Source organism: Neofelis nebulosa, chromosome 16 (assembly GCF_028018385.1).
Source record: "Neofelis nebulosa isolate mNeoNeb1 chromosome 16, mNeoNeb1.pri, whole genome shotgun sequence".
NCBI lineage: Eukaryota > Metazoa > Chordata > Mammalia > Carnivora > Felidae > Neofelis > Neofelis nebulosa.
The window spans coordinates 24,833,257-24,851,833 of record NC_080797.1 but is presented as its reverse complement, the minus strand read 5'-3'; the positions used below and the strand labels follow the sequence as shown (position 1 = coordinate 24,851,833).

Below are 18,577 nucleotides of genomic sequence, written 5' to 3'. Positions count from 1 at the left end.
GTGGGTTTGACGTCCGACTCTGGCTCAGGTCAGGATCTTGCGGTTCGTGGGTTCGAGCCCTGCCTGGGGCTCTGTGCTGAGAGCTCGGAGCCTGGAGCCTGCTTCGGATTCTGTGTCTCCCCCTCTGTCTGCCCCTCCCCCACTCACTCTCTGTCTCTCTCTTCTCTCTCTCTCAAATAAACTTTAAAAAAAGAAAAAGAAATCCATGTTACGTCTCCCTCACACCTGTGCTTGCGGAGCAAAATCAGATTTTGCTGGAGTAACAATTTCATCCGGAAATCTCAGTGGGTTTAGCCCAACGAAGCCTTCTCTCTCACTCACGTGCCTACTTGTTTAATGAAGGTCACAGCACGACCCAGGGACCCGGCTTTAGGGACACACCGAGATCCCAGTGAGTGGCCTTCGAGGTCATCACGGGGAGAAAAGAGAGGCACCGGCTGTTAAGGGCTTTGGCCGGGAAGTGACATAGTCATCCCAACTCCCATACCATGGGCTAGAACCAGTCATAGGGCCTCCGCCTGGCTGCAAGGGGGCTGGGACATAAGGGGAACACATGGATTTTGATGCCTCTGCCGCAGTCTCACGGTACTTAGTTCACATAGGATGACTTTTTTTTTAAACGCTATCAACTTGTGTTTGTGTAGAGCTTATTCCAAATGCATCCGGGGGGTTCTCTGCATGGATTATATCTAGTTCCCTCAAGCCCTGTGAATACGTCATCCCTCCCGTCTCCAGAAGAGGAAATTAAGGAAACAGCATGAGAAATGGAAAGGAGGGCCGAACAGCCAGGCCGTCTGACCTGAGCCTTTTCTGTTCTTCCACCAAAGCCTGAAATCAGAATGTGGGGGAGACAGCCTGTCAGTAACCGATGTTCCCCCTGATAATAAAAGCAACGTTTCTTGGTGTAAAAATCAAAAAACAGAGGGTGTGGAGAAAGCGATGCTCCGTCAAGGGTTTATTTAGATTCCTGCCGGGGCCTCCGTAAAGACAGGGAGAGGTCGTGGGGGAGACCGCGAAACACGCTGATCTGTTCGCCAGCGGGAAAGCAGGGACTGTATGGAGATTTGAGTGAGATTTTTGCAGAATGGGCGGATTTCACAACACAAACTCGTTTCTATCCGGTTGAAATACAATCACTTCCTCCTCTCGGAGCTGGCTTCATGCTGTGATGCAACAGATCTCTTGTTTTCCCGGGGGCCACCTGGATTCCCAAGCCCATCCTGACCTCATGGGGTCACCGCTCTGGCTCAGCGGTTGAGTAAGACCTAGCCAGGGTGACAGGGGCTTCTGAGCTGGAGGGGAGCCCAAGGAGAGGAGGCCTGAATCGGAAGGGGCGTTTCAGGACCCATTCCAGGCATGGGAACCGTGTGGACGGACCTCCGTTCTGATGAGCAAAAATCAGGTACAGGAACCAGTGATCTGAAAGGGGTCTACGAGTCGGAACGATGGTAAGAAAACTCGCTCACCTCGACGCGGTGCCTCCCCTGTGCCAGGCGCTATTTTAAGCACTTTGCAACTTTGGGCTGTTGAATCCTCACAGAAATTCCGTATAAAATCAGTGTTACCGTCACGACTTCCTTAAAGGCACAGGGACCAGGTGACTTGTCCCGGGTCACACGGCTACAAAGTGGCAGGGCTGTGATGAAACCCAAGCCTGGAATCAGAATGTGGGTGAGAGATTCTACCGATAACCAATGTTCTCCCTGGTTTAAAAAAGCAAGTTTTTTTTTTTGGTGTAAAAATAAAAAAGCAGGTCTATGGTGTATAAGGACTGACAAGTTGAGCTATTTTTAATTTTTATTTATTTATTTACGTGTATTTATTTTGAGAGAGACAGAGAGGGCGCGGGTGGGGAAGGGGCAGAGAGAGAGAGGGAGAGAGAGAATCCCAAGCAGGCTCCCTACTGTCCGTGTAGAGCCTGACGTGGGGCTCGAACTCACGAGCCGTACGATCGTGACCTGAGCCGAAACCAAGGGTCTCTTAACCGCCTGAGCCAGCCGGGCGCCCCAGTTGAGCTATCTTTTAAAGCTTTTTTGGTGCTTCTAGCCCACCCGGCAATAGCGATTCATGTGTCCGCAGCAGACAGGTAGGGAGCGTTTCTGCCTCGGGTATGTCTGGGCCGTGATGCAAGGGGGCATCTGAGAGCTCCGCCCGCAAGGCCTCCTGCCCTCCAATCTCACTTCAGATATGCTTCCAGGACCCGATCTGAGACAGGAGGCAAAGTTCAAGTCAGTGTGGAATTTCCGCCTTTGAAATCCGGTTTCTAGGGGAACCTAGCCTGTCTGAGCCTTTCTCTGCGACCCAAGGTGGGCGTAGTAACAGTACCTCTCTTGTGGGGTTGTGGTGAGAATTAAGTGAGATAGTATGCAAAGGACACAAGCCCTGTGCCTCGCCCTGAGTGCCCAGAGTACGTGCTCACCAAGGGTCGGCTACTGTCAACGTCACCAGCTCACCAGAGGCACGGCCGGACGGGAAAGAGATCAGCCTGTTTAACTGGCTGAAAAAATACTCGGTGACAAGAGATGAGAAGAGAAGAATTAAAATGGCATCTGCCAACTGCAGGACTCCTGTCGTTTCAAGTCGTGTGACCGAGGACCGTTCGCTGACGGACCCGTTTTCGCTCAGAGCGTGGGTGTAGGGGGTGGGAAGGGGTGCGATTTCTTTTCTCTTTCTTTTAAATTTATTCACGTATTTTGCGAGCGAACACAAGCGGGGGAGGGGCAGAGAGTGAGGGGGAGAGAGCGAGAGTTCCCAGCAGGCTCGCCACTGTCCGGGCGGAACCCGACGCAGGGCTCGAGCTCACGAGCTGCGAGACCGTGACCTCAGCCGAAGTTGGACGCTGAACCCCCCAGGCACCCCTGGGGTGTAATTTCTGAAAGAGGTAGGCTAATTGCACATTGACCCGGTTCTGTGTTTTCTCTGCCTGCAAGCATGAGGCATTTGACGTCCCGGTGACCAGGGACAAATCAATACGTGTATTTTCTCTCTCTGGATGCACCGGGGCTTCCAGACAAGCGGGGGGCCCTGGCTGGGCTGGACCCAGGGTGTTTCACCCTAGCAATGGAGCTGACCCCGGCTGCTGAGTGTCATCGACCTGAGTATCACACACACATGAGTAAGGCTGGATACGGACAGGTAGCGAGTTGTCCGCACGGAACATAAAACAATGTACCACATGAACTGGGCACCCTGCTCAGTGCAGGACAGGCCCCGCTACCCCTTGGGGGTGGGTATTACAGCCTCCGACTCCTGACCCGGACGCTGAGGTTCCAGGAAATGAGCCTCAGGCCTTTGGGCGCCTGGTGTCAGAGCTGGGATTTAAACCCAGAACTGCCTAACTACAGAGCCTCTCAAGTACTCTTTTTTCTCATTCATGTACCAAACATTTATGAGGCACCTGTTGTGTACAAGCAGCCTTTTAGGTACGGGATCACACTGCCAAAGAGGCGAGCAAGCCTCCGTCCAGCGGCTCCTGTGGCTGCCGTAAGAAATAACCTCAAACGTGGTGGCTTTCCAGAAATTTATTTTCTCACCGTTCTGGACTCCCAGAGCTTGACATCGAGGTATCAGTGAGGCTATTGGGCTCCTTCTGGGGGCCCCGGGGGAGAATCCATTCTTTTTTTTCTTTCAGCTTCTGGTGGCTGTTGGCCTACCTTGCCTGGTGGCCACATCACCCCGGTCTCTGCCTTCTTGGTCGCACTGTGTCCTCTTCTGTGTCTAACCTCCCTCTGCTTTTCCTTATAAGGACCCTTGTTCTTGTTTTAGGACCCACCCAGATTATCCAGGATGATCTCCTCATCCTAAGATTCTGAATTACATCTACAAAGACTTTTCTCCCCCACCATCCCCTAAGATACCAGTGAAAGATTCGGGGGGGATTTGGATGTGGATATATCCATTCAGTTTGATACAATCCTTAAACGCTTACGATCTAGTGAGGTTTTACGCTAAGCAGATCAATAAACAAGAAGGTGTTAAATTGTGTCAAGAGCCCTGATGAAAATAAGGCAGGAGTGGCAAGAGAGAGTTGGGGACCCCTCTAGGTTGATGGGACAGGAAAGATCCCTGTGAGTGGGCAGTTTTGAAAGGAGATCCAAAGGGCAAGAAGGAGCCAGCTGTCTCCTTTGGGGCTCAAATATTCTGGCCCATCTGCTTGTTTCTGTTTTTGTTTTGAGAGGGAGAGAGAGCGCACAAGTGGGAGAGAGAGGAAGAGAGAGAGAAAGAAAGAGAGAGAGAGAGAGAGAGACAGGAAAATCTTAGCAGGCTCCACACTCAGAACAGAGCCCGACTCAGGGCTCAATCCCATGAACCTGGGATCATGACTTGAGCCGAAACCAAGAGTCAGAGGCTCAACCGACTGAGCCCCCCAGGCACCCCTCCATCTGCTTACTTTTCTACACTTTAAAAAAAAAATTTTTTTTTTCAACGTTTTTTATTTATTTTTGGGACAGAGAGAGACAGAGCATGAACGGGGGAGGGGCAGAGAGAGAGGGAGACACAGAATCGGAAACAGGCTCCAGGCTCTGAGCCATCAGCCCAGAGCCCGACGTGGGGCTCGAACTCACGGACCGCGAGATTGTGACCTGGCTGAAGTCGGACGCTTAGCCGACTGCGCCACCCAGGCGCCCCTTACTTTTCTACACTTAACGAGTAACTGATGTTTTTGGATGAGTTGGGCATAGCAACCCTCCCCGCCGCCAGGAAAGTCAGGAGGAAGCATTTTCGTAAGTGCAGACAAAACAGTTTTCATATCATAGTTCATGAGTAGCCTTAACAGATCGCTTAGCTCTGTTATTGCCAGAAAGAAGGGCCATGGAACAACTGCCATAAATCCAAGCTCATCATTTCTGGCTGACCTCCTCAGACCTTTTTAATGGCTTTACAGCTCATAACAGAACAGAAAACCACCTCATTGGGTTACATTTTGCAATGAATTTAACCCTCGGGGACCACTAGTAAGTTCCGCTGCTCAAATTAGGCATTCGATCGTTGCTCTGTCGATGGTTTTTTAATACCTAAGGTGGGCATTTGGTTATTATCTATTTTCATATTTTTCCAGCCCCAAATCTTGCAGTCACATGCTACGGCATATGGCTTGGAGGTACCGATTACCCTCTGGCCCATCTGTCACAGCAGATCCGCAAGTATCTCGGGAGGATCCCGACTGCCCTTGGAACTTGGGCTCCTCGCTGGGCACAGGTCGGTGGCTTTGAATCCACTCACCCGTCTGGTTTGACCGTGACCTTCTTCAAGAGCCTTTTGTTTTTATCTCCAAGTTTAGCCAACAGCCAAGTCTGTTTCTCTGCGCTGAATGTCAACCCTGACGAGCTGCACTCCAGGCGCCTCCAGGAGTTTGACCCTAAATGCGCTGCCACTCAGTGTCGATCAGAAGCTCTGCTAAGACAGTGGGAGGGGTGGAGGACTTCCCCAAGTGTGCACCTGCTCCCCATTCCCCTGGAACCTCAGCGCTGTCGATTTTCTCCTTAGATAAGACAAGCCGGCAGGCCTGTGTGCCGGGAACTGGGCAGTGTGGCCCATGGGGACATGACTGCACGGACTTGCTCTGGGACACAGTGCCGCTCATGCTGGGGAGTGCACGGAGTCACCGACGGGACCGTCTTCCAAGGTGGAGGACCCTGGTGCTTACCCACAAGGTGTCCTCTGAGCGGTAGGATGTGAGGGAGGAGGACCCCGGGGAATTGACGGGAACCCTATGGTCTTCCTGGGCCACAGGCTAGCATTCGCCCTGTAGACACGACTGATGGGTCCCCGAGCACAGCTAACTCTGGGGTGGGCAGGTGTTCACAGAAGTGCTCTGAGAAGCTCTTCACTCTAGGCCCCATCTGTCCTATTTTCCCTTGGACTTGTTTTTCTCAACTATTTTACATTTATTTTATTGTATTGTATTTTTAAAATTTTTTCATGAAAAAAATTTTTTTTTAATATTTATTGATTTTTGAGAGAGGGAGAGAGAGAGAGGGCAAGTCGGGGAGGGGCAGAGAGATAGGGGGCAGAGGGTCCGAAGCTGGTTCAGCTGTCAGCACGGAGCCTGATGTGGGGCTTGAACTCATGAACCACGAGTTCATGGCCTGAGCCAAGGTCAGACGCTTAACCGACTGAGCCACCCAGGTGTCCCTACGTTTATTTTAGGAGATAGATCATAACGATGTTTATGATCTATCTCATCATAAAATAATGGGACAGTTACAATGGTAACTGACGGCCTTTCTATTCATAACGGTACGGGGGGCAGGGTGCTCTCCCCAAACACCTAACGTCCAGGACCTAAATCCCTGGAACCGGGGAATGTGACCTTGTTTGGAAATGGCATCTGTGCAGATGTAACACAGTTCAGGATTTTGAGAAGAGATGGTCTTGTATTATTCAGGTGAGCCCCAGATGCAGTGACACGTGGCCTTCGAAGAGAGACACATAGGCGGAAGAGGAGGTGATGTGACCGTGGAGGCAGAGCTTGGGGTGATGCGGCCCCGAGTCCAAGAATGCTGGCAGCTATTCTTGTAGCAAAGGACTTGTGCGCCGCCCCCCCCCCCCCCCCGCCTCCCCAGAGCCTCTGACACCTTGGTTTCAGATTCAGCCTCCAGAAGTGTGCAAGGAAACATTCGCAGCCCTAGGAAACCAATGTAGTGACGGAATTCCCTTCTCAGAACTTGCTCAGGAAATGAGAAGACCCAATGGCCCAAAGACGTGGCTGCCAGCTTCTGAGATGCGGGGCGTCGTCTCAGGCTCGCAGCTGTTGCCGAACGTCTCGTAAAGTCTCTGCCAAGGGGTCCAGGCCACGGAGCAAAAAAGTGTGTGGCATTAAAATCCTTCCTTGATGGCAGGGGTGCCTGGGTGGCTCAGTCAGTTAAGTGTCCAACTCTTGGTTTCAGCTCAGATCATGATCTTGTGGTCGGTGAGATCGAGCCCCATGTCAGGCTCTGCCCTGACCGGGTGGAGCCTGCTTGGGATTTTTTTTTTAAATTTATTTTTGAAGGAGAGAGAGAGAGAGAGACAGAGCGTGAGCAGGGGCGGGGCAGAGAGCGAGGGAGACACAGAATCTGAAGCAGGCTCCAGGCTTCGAGCTGTCAGTACAGAGCCCGACGCAGGGCTCGAACCCACGAACCCTGAGATCATGACCTGAGCTGAAGTTGGACACTTAACCGACTGAGCCACCCAAATGCCCCCTGCTTGGAATTTTCTCTCTGTCTCTCCCTCTGTCTCTCTGTCTGCCAACCCCCTTCCCCCCCGCCCCGCTCTCTCTCTGTCTCAAAATAAATAAATACACATTAAACATATTTTAAAGTCCATCCTTGATGGTATTTGATTTTCTGATAGCAAATGATACTGGAAGACCTCAGTTTCTCATTCTTCTATTAGAATAACATAATACTTATGATTATAATAAACACAGCACATAAATGTTTCCCTGTGTTTTTCTGACACCATCAAGTTTCACTGAGGGAGTTTCTGTCCATTTCAATGGAGACTCCTCTGAGAGGTGTGGCCTCTGATGGTCTCCGTACAAGGCAGTACTCATAGTTTTTCCCCGGGGGTCCTGCATAGCATCCACTACAGACAGTTGAGGCCCCACCAGCCCAGGCTGTTGCCAAGGATGCTGCTTTATAACACAGCTTTATAACAATTTGTGCTTCAAAACACAGATTGACTGGATGTCTTTCCATGGGGACACTCAGGTCAGCCTCTTACTGCCTGTAAACACCAATCTACGGTGAATGAATTACAGACTGCTTAAAAGAGCTTCAGGAAAGGGGCACCTGGGTGGCTCAGTCGGTTAAGTGTCTGACTCCGGCTTGGGTCGTGATCTCACGGTTTGTGGGTTCGAGCCCCGCGTCGGGCTCTGTGCTGACAGCGCAGAGCTTGGAGCCTGCTTCGGATTCTGTGACTCCCTCTTTCTGCCCCTCCCCCATTCATGCTCTGCCTCTGTCTCTCTCAGAAATAAATAAGCATAAAAAAATAATTTAAAAAAAAGCTTCGGGAAGTGAAAGGACTCTCCACATTCATGCCATTACTAATATTAACAATTATTATCACAAATTCCCTATAGGTAAATGAACAGATAACGGTCTTTGGAGATTTGCTTATGAAATAATAGGCGCTTAATACACCTGATAAGCGAAAACAAATTTTCATCGCTGTTCTAAATATTCTGGCGGTTCACAGGACAGGAAGTGTTTAAAAATTTACAAAACGGGCTTTAAGCACCCTTGAAGGATGACGTTGTGTCCTCGGCCCATCAATCAGAGGACCTGTGGCCTTGGGGAGGAGGAGGACCATCCTAGGAGGGATGCAGGGAGACAGAGAGCCAGGTGTCGGCTTCTGGTCCCAAAAATGGTCTCCAGAAGAAGGGAGATCTTGAAGTCTACCCACAAACAGGTAGATTAAAAAGAAACTAAATGAAGAGCTAATCACTTGGCCCTAAGGAAAGGATTGAGGTCATCTTGTCTGTGAACGAGGGAGTTTTTAAGGGCTTGAAAAGGGAGGCCTGGAGGCCTGGTGAAGCTGGGAGAACCACACCGGGGGAGGGGACAGTTTCAGAGACAGCTTGGCTTTGCCGTGTGCCCCAGGGAGCTGAGGTGCAGGCAGGCCTGAGCCAGCAGATTAGCCCTAACTATCCCTGTCAGTTAGCCTCTGTATTATTAGTCTGCTCAGGCTGCCATAACAAAATACCACACACCGGGTGTGGCTTACACAATAGAAATTTATTTCCCACGCTTCTGGAGCCTGGAAGTCCAAGATCAAGATGTCAGCCGAGACGGTTTCTCCCAAGGCCTGTCTCCATGGCTTGCGGAAGGCCGTCTTCTCCCTGCGTCCTCAGATGGCCTTCCCTCCGTACGTAAGTATCTCCCGGGGTCTCTCCCGCTTCTTTCAAGGACACTAGTCATAGGGGATTAAGGCCCCACCCTGGTGACCTCATTTAACCTTAATTATCTCTTTATAGGCCCAGTCTCCAAAAACAGTCACATTCTGAGGTGCGCTGCAGGTAAGAACTTGAACATATGGGTTTTGTGGGAACATGATTCAGTCCACAACTGCTTCATTCGAGTTTTAAAGGGCTCTATTAGATTTCTTTCTCACGGACACATGAGGCAGGCTGTTGCCACTTACAGCTGCTGGCTCACTGCCTGACAAGTGCCAGCAAAAGGGACTTCCTTGGAGCCTCTGCTCGGTCCTAAGTTATTACACCACCTCCTCTCCAATGGCCAGGAGACCCAAATCTCCCCACGTGGGCTTTAATCTATTTTGGCCAACAGAAGGCAGCAGAAGCGACATTCAGCAGGTCCTGGCCAGGACCTCAAGGGGTGATGCCCACTTCCACTCTCTCTTGGTAACCTTCCACCACTACGTGATGCAGCCGGGATTAGCTGACTGCCATGTGGAACCACAGTCATCATCTCCACCAAGGCCCAGACAGGGCCCCCCCCCGGGAGGGGACACAGCCTAGCTCAGCAGAGTTTATGTGGCACCTGACCACGGATATCTCATTGAGCCCAAGGAGGCCAGAAGAACCGCTCAGCTGAGCCCAGCCCAAATTGCAGACTTGCGGAATCGTGAGCCAGTAAATGGTTCTTGTTTTTAAGTCATGATATTTTGGTATGATTTGCTGTGCAGCAAAGCAGGAATAGTACACAAGGCCTAAAAGATGCTCTCATTTGCTCAAGTGGCCGCAAGCATTGGCAAAGCCATGGTGGGGGTGTGTGGCCGTGCTCTCACTAGTGATAATAGCTGGGAGTGAGGGGGGTAAGGGAGGGCAGGGGGCTTGGGTTCTAGGCCCATCGGTTTTTGAGGAAGGAGGAAAAAATGTTTACTCTATTCCCATATAGTCCAAATCAGCGGCTTTCAAAAATTTTCTAGAAGTGGAACCTTCCTTACAAAAGAAACGTTGCACAGAATCCCAATGTATGAAATAAACCAAACTCGTCATTTATTATTATAAATCGAATTTATAGGCTAAAATATGTGGACTTATTTTTAAAAGCTCATCGATAAGAACAAGAAGGAAGACAGGATTACGAACTCAAGCATTCAAAAGTGGGGGGAATGACAGAGAGAAGTAGTCTTATTTCAGTACCTGATTAATTTCCGCACATCGTTTTGGTAGCACGGTACAAAAAATCCTGATAAACATACATAAGCAGTTGGGACGGGAGACGGTTTTTAATAGCTCACCTTGCAATCTCAGAGTACTCCTCAATTAAACAAAGACAGGAGGAGAAGCCATGTGTCCACCTAAGCTACCTGCCACAAGCTCTACAGGCTACCACGTGTGTGTAACACAACCGGGTGTGAGTTTTTTCATACAAGAACTTCAGAATTGTGTTGAAGTACACTCTTTCAAGATGAAAAATTAATCCGTCATTTGCAGAACTTGAGAAGCATCTCCCAGAACCCTGGAAGTTCATGGAGCACATCTCGAAAATGCCTGTCCCATATTTTCGCTCTGATAGACCTTGAAGAAGAAATCTTGGTCAAAGATATGCTGTCCCTGGAAAACAGAGCAGCAAGGAGCCTTCAGGGACCAGAGGTTCACTCTCTTCATTCCAAAGGAAGGGAGTCCTGAAGAAGGTAAGTGGTTTCCTCAGGATTGACACACTGGCATCTTTTTGTTTTTTTTTTTTTTAACGTTTATTTATTTTTGAGACAGAGAGAGACAGCATGAATGGGGGAGGGTCAGAGAGAGGGAGACACAGAATCTGAAACAGGCTCCAGGCTCTGAGCTGTCAGCACAGAGCCCGATGTGGGGCTCGAACTCACGGACCGCGAGATCATGACCTGAGCCGAAGTCGGCCGCTTAACCGACTGAGCCACCCAGGCGCCCCTGGCATCTTGGCTCTAAGTGGAATCTCTTTTTGGGAGAAAGAGACATGAGCCCACGAATGAGCTGGGTCCACCTCGGTTTCTTCTTTGGGCTCCCGTGAAGAGAGTAAGGTTGATTAAGCCCCAATAAATGAAGATGCCTGTCTTCTTGGGAGGATTTTAATGGTTGGTATAAAAAGCCCGCACATGTTGGGAATTTGTTGTGAATGAATTCGATTTTCAAGTCTCAATTAAAACTCCAGAACAGTAGCTAAAGGAGTGCTCTGCGCTTAAGCGGAGAAACTTTCCAGCATCACCCGTGACAGTTTCTCCAGGTGCACCCCTCCTCCCCTCAATGAGCCACCTGTCCTGAGAATGCACAGTTTCCAATGACTCCACCTCCCTGACATCAGGGATTGGCTGAGAGGTGGGCGCACCTCAAAGCTGGGCCAATCATAGTCCTCTACAGCCTGGCTGTTTTCTCGGACCTGGCCAATCAGCATCTCTGCTCATTATCTTTTTTTTTTTGGAAACCGGAGACACCCTTTTTCTCTCTGGTCCTTGAGCAGCTGGGACCCAAAGCCGCAGGAGGGGATTAAGACAGGCCCTCACTGGGTTTTGGTTACTTAAGTCTCTACATTTCCTTTTCCTACTTGCATTACTTTGAGTTAGGTTTCTGTCACTTGAAACCAAAGTAGACTTTCCAAAAGCAGTAAACTATTTCTTAGGAAAATAAGCATATGCACAGAATGCAAATTTGTCATAACATTTAAGGGAAACAGACCTCATCCCTTGAACTCAGTAGGGTCCAGGGACCGCCCCCCTCCCCCCTCCCGTGGGGAAAAAAAAAAAACAAAAAACAAAACCCTTTCAATGAAACAGTGGTTAATAAGGGGCTTGATTTGATGATGGAGTTGTGGCTGGTCTTTCTCTAGCGTCTCCGACCGTTCCGAGGGGCGCAGAATGCGTAAAAAATACAGCTACTGGCTGTGCATAATTCTTAACTCAGAGTGGAAAACATGGGCTGAGCTGTAAGTGCAGATAAATACACTATTCCTATAGAATTTGTAACTCTTCAGCCATGGGGAAAAATGAGTCAGAAATCCAAAACTCCCCTTTGGACTAATGAAACTGAGACCCTGTGGGACACCTGAATTGGCCAGGAGAGACAATCTGTCCCTCCGCAGAGACTCCATTTTGGTTAGCAACATCAGAAATATTTCCCTACGACCCCCCCCAGAAATATTTCCCTACGATTCCACGACGACCCAGGTATGGATCGCAAGTTTGCTATCTGAGCTATGCCTGGCTTCCCAGGGCCAGAGGCAGCTCTGATTTCCTTCTGCCGGGAGAGATCTTTTCTAACCCATCAATCTCTTCCAAGTTTTCTAAAATTCCATCTCTTCCCGGGCCAGCTTTTTTTTAATAGCCCAGCTTCTCAGTCCATGTGCCCCCGTGCCAAACTCCTTAAGTTTCTCTTTTACTCTCTGTATTTTGCTGAGTCTTATTACAGGTTCTTGGCTTAGGAACCACAGTCCTCCACTATTTTCTATTCCCTGTGGCTTTCCAGATGGAACTGGTCTGTTCCTCGGGGATCCAATAAATCAGACCCTTTTCTGATTCTTAACTTTGCGTCGCGCCCAAGCCCGGTTCTGCTGGCCGCCCCCAGTTCTTCCCCTTCAGAGTCCCGGATGCCAGCGTCTCCACAGCACTCAGACCCAGTCTGTCCTGATTTCACATTGCAGCCATAGGACATTCTGCCAAGTGACAGGGCACCAGAAGGGCTAAGCCCTTTTTGTTTTCTCCTTGCTATGGTTTTCATCAGGCATGTATGTGTGTGCCTGCCTCTGACAACAGGTTCGCAGATCCTCTTTGGCCTAGAAACTCTGTTCCCCTAAAGCGGCAGCTGTCGAGAATGGTATCCCCCGCTTGGCTTTCGGCCACAGGCAGGCCGACTTCAGCAGAATCCACAGGCTCTCGTCGGCCTCAGCTTAATGAATAATCACAAGAAAAACATGGGTCAGCACTTGCCAAGGGGCAGCTCGGGGATTGTGTTGGCTCACTCAGGGTCTCCGTGCTTCCCACTTTCTTTAAGCAAGACTTCTTGGCTGCTCTTCCTCAGAAAGTACCGGAAGCAGAGGAAATTCCCTCTTCCTGGCATATGACACCCTCTCAACTTTCCTTCGGGGCTTTTTTTTTTTTTTTTTTTAATTGATTTCATTTAGGCTATTGCAATAAAGAGAACACCCACCTTAGCTCCAAATTTCAGAAAGTCTCAGTAGGGTGGCTTTGTCTTAGACCTTTACAGGGAGGAGTTAAAGTGACAGGTGGGGTGATGTTACAGTTGGGATTGTTTCAGTGTGAGGCTTTCTTCACAGGAGACAACAGACCATTTGCTCACAGGCCCCAAATCCTGATGTTGTCTGTTCCCCATGACGCGTTCCCCAGATAATTGACTCTGGCTGTCCCCGCCCCCTCCCAGCCCCACGGGAAACCATGAAACAGATGTGGCAGCGTGACCACGTGCAAGCCGGGGGCTTTTCGTGCCAGAAGCAAGTGGCTATTCATTCCCCCAGGAAGCTCCTAGCAGCTGCCATGAAGCCGGACGGGGCTCAGTCACAAAAAGTAATATGGTCTTATATGCAGAGGAGGGGTATAGTCAGAGAGGGGCCAGAGTGGGTGGAGGCAGTCAGAAAAGCCTTTCCGGGAGAGGGAAAGCGAGGGCCTGTGGACTTCAAAAGATGCACAGTGGTGCAGCTGGTGGTTAGGGCGTGCATCCTGGAGCCAGACGCTCTGGGTACGAAGCCTGCCTGTGGTTTGCTGGCTGCCTGACTTTGGAAGACAAGTGATATAACCTTCTCGTCCTCAGTTTCCTCTATGGAGGGAAATCAACGGCAGTACCAGATTTGTTTGCTATTGCTATTTGTTGGCTACTACACACCCGGGGGCTTAGAGCAACACCCATCGGTTCAGTCACCGAGTTCTGTGCCTGAAGTCCAGCCTGGCCGTACCTGTGTTCTCTGCACAGCCTCTGCAAGGCTGACGTTAAGCTGTCCCCCAGGCTGAGTTCTCGTCTGGCGACTGTGGGGAGAAATCTGCTTCTGAGCTCGTTCTCGCCCCTGGCAGAATTTGCTTCCTTGTGGTGGCAGGACTGATGTCCCTGTTTCCCTGCTGGCTGTCGCCTGCGGGCCAATCTTAAGTCCTCAGTGTTCCTCGCCAGGTGGCCCCCTCCATCTTCAAGTCAGCAGTGGCCCCTCAGATCCGTATCATACTTTGGATCTCTGATTTCCTTTTCTTTGATCAGCCGGAGAAAACTCTCTGCTTTTAAAGGGCTCCTGCGATTAGGTCAGGCACACCGGGATAATCTGTCTATCCCAAGGTCAACTCATCTGGGACCTTAATTACATCTGTACAGTTCCTCGACACCAGCACCTAGACTAACATTTGGTAGAATAATGAGGAGAGGGCGTGTTTACACCAGGGCTGGGAATCTAATGGGGCCACCTTGGAATTCTGTCTACTGCACATGCCTACTTCTTCTTCTTTTTTTTTTTTTTTTTTTTTAATGTTTTTATTTATTTTTGAGACACAGAGAGACAGAGCATGAGCAGGGGAGGGGCAGAGAGAGAGGGAGACACAGAATCCGAAGCAGGCTCCAGGCTCTGAGCAGTCAGCACAGAGACTGATGCGGGGCTTGAACTCAGGGACCGTGAGATCATGACCTGAGCTGAAGTTCGACGCTCAGCCGACTGAGCCACCCAGGCGCCACCAAGCACATGCCTACTTCTAAGGAAACCGTGAGGCCTAAGTTAGCACGTGTACGGGGAGTCCCTGGGCCAGACCAAGTATGTTTCATGTTTCGGGAAGAGGGATTTGCATGCAGTTAACCAGTTGAGTTCCCAGGATTGATGAGAACTTCGTGCGGTGAAAGGAGAGTGTTGGGGACTGGGAACAATGGAACAGCTGACAAACAGCCTCTAGTCCTTGGCCAAAGGACTTCATTTTGATATAACTGGACACAGGAAGTGCCTGTCCTCCTTGACTGGACAACAGAGAGCCTCCCTGATTTAGGTCTTTGCTGCAGAAACGGCAGCGAAGACTGGGTTCTGGAACGAGGGAGAAGGGACCAGAAGATGGCCCTGGGTTAGTCCTCTCAGACGCCATCGGTTTGGAGTATGTGACTCTGAGGAGAGTGGAGAGGTTTCTTCCAGCTACAAGTCCAGGGATGCGGGAATCGCTATAAAACAACAGCCCTTCCCAAACCAGTCAAGCAAAGCTCTGATTGGAAAAGAGAAATGGAAGTCACACACAGGTCGGGTTGAGGCCCGTTTTCAAACCAAAGGAGGTCATTTCCTTTCTTAGCCTGGCATCGCTGGCGGAAGAATAGGTCAGGGGGCCAAGGCCCTGTTGACTCTGGGAGAAAAGCAAATGGTCGCCCTCCAGGAGTAAGAACCTGGACTTTTATCTGCCTTTGCGAGTTGCAGTGCCTGCCCCCAATCAATCCCAATGGTCTGGGGCCAGCACGAGATAAGCAGGAAAGAGAAAAAGAGGTACAGGCCTGGGGGGCTGGACGGGGTGAGAAAAAAGAGATTGTATTTTTCATTCCATAGATGCCACGGTGGGAAGAAGCTTGGCCTTCAAAACCTCTTAGAACAGACAGTTCTCATTTCCAGCTGACTTCTTCATCTTTCCTGGCTCCTTCTCTGTCTCCCACCCCTCCCCTCCCCGCTCTCCTCTATCTGCCTCGGCTGCTGGGTCTTCTCAAAGCTTTCCCTGGAAAAACTTGAGCCAATTTACTCCCCTTAAACAACTGTCAGGTTTGAAAAGCTGCCCAGTGTCTTCGCTGTGATTTTCAAAGAGAAACACAGGGCTAGGCTTTCGGCGACAGCAAGTAGGTAGGAGGAGATGGAGAACACAGATACACACGCACGCTGCTCAGAAATGCTGAAGCTGTAATTGTGGGGAGACACAACCTTCCGGATACCTGAGGAAATGTCACAAAGAAAGAAAAGCAGAGAGTGGGGAGTGGGGAGCTTGCATTTATGTGTTAGCTGCTGGAGTCTGGGCATGGGGAAGGGGGGTGAGGGGTGAGAGGTGAGAGGGGTGGTGGGGCATGACCCTGTTTGGCCTTGCCTGTCAAGACCGGAGAGTTACAGAGGAGCCAACCGAAGATATGTGGGCAAAAGGCCCGGCCACTTCTGACACGTCAGAGGACAGGTATTGTCTGGCTTGGGTAGCTTGTGGGCAGAGAAGCAGCCCAGCCCACAAACCCAGAAAGCCCAGCCTCCGAGGCAAGGATAGCAGCGGGGTGAACAGTTACCTGTGCGCCAGGTAAGCCCCGCCTTCCATCTGTAAGCCCCGCCTTCCATCCATTACTTTGAAAGGAAAAGGCTTCCTGCGGCTGACTGGTTTAGGGCCTGAAGTAGTGAAGACTATACTCCCCTGGCTCTTTGTTCTGTCCTTTTCACTATTCAAGACAGGTGCCAAATGTGTCATCATGCCTGCTAGGGCCTGGCGTTGGCTCGCTGGCTGTGATCAGTGACCGACGACCCGACAGAAACATTTTTCCTGATTGCATTTTTCACTTGGATTGTGCCACACTTACTTACATTTTGGGGGAGAAAGGAGTGGGTTGGGGAGGTCTGCAGAAAGCCTGAGGGTCCCATAGCACAAGACTGTCCACCCGACACGCGATATATCTTTTGCATTTCAACTTAACCGAATACGGACACCCGATGAACAAATACTAATCGGAAACCTGAGACGTTCAAAACAATGTATAAGCCCCATCTTCCACTGAAATCGAAAAGGAACGTGCTGGGGGAAGAAGACGGGGCATTATCTACCTTTTATTGGTAGTGAGCTCACAGTTGTCGAAAGATACCTTCCGACTTCACATCATTACACACACATGGAGGGCTAGTCCGTGCAAGAGATAAGCCATTAGCAAGGTCATTCACTATTTCTTCCTTTGCTGTCTGTTCTAATTATCTGTCTGCAGCGAACTCTGGAGCCTTCCTTGGCCCTGCACGTTGGAAAAGGCATGCGGGCTTCATATTCATCAGGGCACTCTCTCGATTAAGGTAATGGGGGACTGTCTCTCACAACAGAACAAGGCGCGTGATTCAAATTCACACTGGCTAATGAGTCTTCAGGTTCCGTTTTTAACCCTGCCATGAGTAACAATGCACATGCGTATTAATATCATCGCGTTGGCATTTACCATACAGTTCGGGTGAAGGTAGGTACCGAGATCCACTTTTGGTACTCGAGAGTGCAGTTTACTCATCCGTTTCAGCCACAAACCTCACTTGAGAGCTCAAGGATTAAAAGGGAGAGGGAAATAAATATCACAAGGGTCACATGCCCACCAACCCCACCAAACCACCCTGTTCCCTCCGAATACAGCAAGGTCACCAGCCCTCATTGGTCGATCCGCCGTTAAATGACCAAAACCACTTCTGGCCAGTGAATGCGTCTTTGTGACACACAAGGGTGTAGAAATCAAGCTCCAAATCGATTGCCGGACAGATTGGTGAGGAAGATTTTTGCTTTTCTGCCCAAGCATTCCCCTAGGCTTTCCCTTCAGGACCAAAGTAACATGAAGAACCTGAAGGCGGCAAAAATGTGCACACTGTGGGGTTACATTTGCCAAAGAGCCAGTGACTTTGCTCAAAGTCCCTTCACTTCTCAAATCTTCAACAGATGTGCGGACAATTTTCTAAGGGCAAAATTTCCTCGTCCATCGATCCGGCTGCCCACGTTATGGACGAAATAAAGGTAATGCTGAAAATGACAGTGTCCGAGGAACCATCTCCAAGTGCCTTTTTATTACGCACAATTAGCCATGAAATGGAGAACCACTTCCTTTCTAATATAAAATCGTCAGCCATGGAGTTGCAGTTGAAATTCACCACAGTGATTTCAGCCAATAGCTCTCCATTTTGTGTCTTTTTTACTTTCTGAAAGCCCTCTCTCGGTCCTAGCACCACAGAATAACGAGCAAACAGTTAAACTGGGCTCGCACTGAGTTTCCACGGCGATTTATGGTCTACCCATCCTCCACAGGGACTCTGAAACCATCTGATGACATCTCATTTTGAAATCTCTTGCATTAAGGAAAGGGATGGGTGTGGTACATAAGTGAACTCTGGATGTGAGTGATATTTAGACAAGTCTGTACTTCAAAACAGAGCTCTAACTCATTTAACGTCCTCGGTCATTACCTGGGGATCTCAGTATCCACCACTCAGCCTTCTCCAAACCACCCCCCACCCCCCACATCCCCCGCGCCTTTTTACAAATATATCCTTCTAAATTTAAACCTAAATATGTTTGGTTTTTTTTTTTCCCCCCTCTGCATTGTGCTTTGGATCTTAAAAATTCCCAGGTAGATTTTTATCTCCGTGCATGAAAGCATCAAGCCTGGAACCAAGTCTGCCCAAATCACCACAACACTAAAACCGCCTTCGGGTTCTAGCACTCACCGGAGGGACAAGCCACGTTTTAAACAGAACGGATCAGGGCACCAACCACTTAGCTTTCTGCCCCAGCTGACCTCTTGTGATCTCTGACCTGGGCATTGGAGTAAGTTAAGAGAATGAGCTGGGTTTCCAGGGAGTAGCATTGCTTTCTGGAAGGCACCCAGGTCTAAAGCTAAGTGCGGAATTCGAACCAGCTCTGGAGTTGGCTCTGTCTGGGAACCTATTCTGGATGGCCCAACTCCAGCCGCGGCTTCCCACATCGGGGCGAGGATTGAAAG

The 18,577-nt window shown here is 49.9% G+C and overlaps 1 protein-coding gene and 1 long non-coding RNA gene across 6 annotated transcripts in view; one reads left to right on the top strand and one right to left on the bottom strand.

The window, feature by feature from the left end:
• The window catches only part of FAM20A (FAM20A golgi associated secretory pathway pseudokinase), a 50,536-nt gene that overhangs the window by 30,531 nt on the left and 1,428 nt on the right, over nt 1-18,577 (bottom strand). The window lies entirely within an intron of this gene.
• Nucleotides 1,170-18,360, top strand: LOC131496932 (uncharacterized). Of its 4 annotated transcripts, none has more exons than XR_009254700.1 (6): nt 1,170-1,448; nt 1,541-1,667; nt 8,960-9,001; nt 10,467-10,584; nt 16,817-16,898; nt 17,381-18,360. It is a non-coding gene; the product is annotated as an uncharacterized LOC131496932 (long non-coding RNA). The 4 variants fall into 4 exon arrangements; XR_009254698.1 differs by having other exon boundaries at nt 1,541-1,671; XR_009254697.1 differs by lacking the exons at nt 8,960-9,001; nt 10,467-10,584; nt 16,817-16,898; nt 17,381-18,360 and adding exons at nt 5,488-5,626; nt 6,389-7,291 and having other exon boundaries at nt 1,541-1,671.